Source organism: Sinocyclocheilus anshuiensis, unplaced genomic scaffold, assembly GCF_001515605.1.
Source record: "Sinocyclocheilus anshuiensis isolate Anshui unplaced genomic scaffold, SAMN03320099.WGS_v1.1 scaffold1199, whole genome shotgun sequence".
Classification (NCBI taxonomy): Eukaryota; Metazoa; Chordata; class Actinopteri; order Cypriniformes; family Cyprinidae; genus Sinocyclocheilus; species Sinocyclocheilus anshuiensis.
In genome coordinates, this window is record NW_015540934.1 from 981,811 (window position 1) to 984,501 (window position 2,691).

The 2,691-nt window shown below is 41.6% G+C and overlaps 1 pseudogene; it reads left to right on the plus strand.

Moving 5' to 3' along the window:
• LOC107689505 (zinc finger protein 239-like) overlaps positions 1-2,424 on the plus strand; it is an 8,254-nt pseudogene extending 5,830 nt beyond the window's left edge.
• The last annotated feature ends 267 nt before the right edge of the window (positions 2,425-2,691 follow it).

A 2,691-nucleotide genomic window follows, 5' to 3' on the forward strand; every position in this document is an offset into this window, starting at 1 on the left:
TGTAGTCTACTCTCCCAGGATCAGGAAACGGTTCTCCATAAAATGTGCTGCACACATCTGAATATTTGGGTTGCACTGTTCTGGAACAGTGTTGTAAATACAACTTAATCACTGATTTCTAGTCGTGTCCATTTTTGGAAGACCAAACAAAGTAGTTTCACTTTCACAATGAAACACAGTGTCACACATGGCGGGCTAGAGTGAGTGGAGGACGGAGGCCTAGAGTGAGCGGCGGCGGGCGGGCTTGCGGCAACCACATGTGATGACCCCGGGCTGCACTCCGCTTCATCCGCAGTGAAAGCCGTTCCGGCGATCCACAGCGCGAAGTTGATGTATTTCCTCAGCGACCAGCACGGATCAGCTCCAGGCATGACGAAGGGGATATCATCCTCTTTTGGAAGGCCAAACAAAGTAGTTTCGCTTTCACAACGAAACACACAGCGTCTTTACGACATGGCGGCGGCGGCAACAACAATACTACAGCTAGAATAAAAGTTACGCCTTCTTTCTTTGCGTGAACATTTGGGCGGTGTTATGCAAATCTTCCCACATCGTGACGTAGACATGTGGGGGCGTGTTAGAATGAGCCGTTTTAGGTAGGCGTGGCTGACTCTTAACTTTTATAAAGAATATCTCTTTGGATTTGAGACTTTAGTCTTTGCAACTTTACAGATCTTCTTTATGCACCAAGAGCTTGTAACACTCCAAAGAGAAAGGAAAAGTTGAAATCGCATCATATGACCCCTTTAATATAACTCAGACTGGATTCGTCTGAAAGAAGAAAGTCATATACACCTAGGATGCCTCGGGGTGAGTAAAACACAGCCTAATTTTAATTTTTGGGTGAACTAACCCTTTAAGGTAACCTGCTGACTGAAAGGTTTTGTCAGTTACTATTTAACTGAAATTAGTTATATTATAGTTCTATAATTTGTTTTGCCTTTTCCAGCTGCATTTTAACAGAAACAAATGAAATATTGCGTCCATTTCTTATACATTGTATGTATCTGAGTTGCATACATTGGTAAATAATTGATCAAAACATCCATATTCCATTGTTTTTATGTTTATTTAGAATAAATTTGTGGACATTTATCCTTCCTTGCTTCTTGAGAAGGATCACCACTCAATAATGACCTTGAATTACACCTGTAATAAAGGTTGAAGTCACTGTACACTGAAATTAAAAATTTCACAAATAATTATGAAGAATTGGCAAGTAACACATTAAATGTGAAATTAGAAAGTGGGAGGACTACAATAGATTTATTTGGTAAAAAAAAAAAAACTCCTATAGTCTTTGTTTTTATTCAACTTAGATTTTTTTTACAGTGTTTAAGCGATCTAAACTAAATGATTTGTTAATGTTTTTGTCATTAGGTGTGATGATCCAAGATTTCTCACTCTTCCAAGCCTTGATCCCACCCTTGTGGCCTTTGTGACAAGTCTTTTGCCCAGATATCCATGCTCACTAAGCACCAGCAAGTGCACACTGAAGAAAAGCCCTACAAATGCCCCTACTGTGACAAGTCTTTTACTCTTTCTTCTTGTCTGGTTCTACATAAACGCACCCATGCTGGGGAGAAGCCTCATCATACCTGCCGGCTTTGCTGCAAGACCTTCATCTCGTCGGCCCACCTTGCACTGCACCTGCGCTCACACACTTGGAGAGAGGAAGTACAAATGCAGTGTATGTTCCAAAATGTTCATGCAGTCGTCCCAACTTATGCGCCACAAGACCATCCACACTGGTGAGAAACCCTTCAAATGCCCATATTGCAATAAATGCTTTGGCCGTGCCTCACACCTAAAAACCCATCGAAGGCTCCATACTGGTGAAAAACCCTTCAAATGTACATTGTGTGAAAGGGCTTTTACGCAAAAGGCCGGACTTATTATACACTTGCGCTTGCACACAGGTGAGCGCTCCTTTTAAGTGTGACAAGTGTGGTAAGGCCTCCCGCACGTCAGCCCACATGCTTAACCATCAGGCTTTGGAGCTGGGTGAGGGCAGGTACATATGTGCCACGTGCCACAAGGGCTTCAGGTCAGTGTCCATGCTAAAACAACACAAGAAAAGCCACCAGGGCAGCGGGATGCTCTGTTGTAGCATGTGCTCAGGGGCCTTCGCTCATTCCTCTTATCTGCAGCTGAAACTGCATTTACAAAACGAAGAGCAGCTCTTCCATTGCAAGGTGTGCAACAAAATCTTTGTGAAGTTGTCCACTTTTGAGAAACACTGCAAAAAACATCAGACGGAGATGGACGAATGTGAGGACGAGGAAGTAAAAGAGGAAAATTCACATGATCCCCCATTTGAGCTGCATACTGCTGCACCCCCAACACAGTCGACGTCAGAAGTCAACACACGTTCCAAAACAAGAGCCAAAATTAAGACTACAATAGAAAACTCATAAGAATGTACAGGCAAACTTTTTATAACATTTATTTAATGCCTTTCTGTATTTATGATGTATGATATAAATTATACTTTCATCTGCTCTTAGTTGCATAAATTAATAATGATAATTATCTCTGCATGCATACAGTACAGACCTATGGACCATGTACAGTTGTACCAAAACCTGCCTTGGCGCAGCTTTTTACATTTAAATTAATGAGTTTTTTTTTTCAATCATACTTATCAAAAAGTGGCACAGCACTATATCTTACCAGGGATGTGTGTCATTT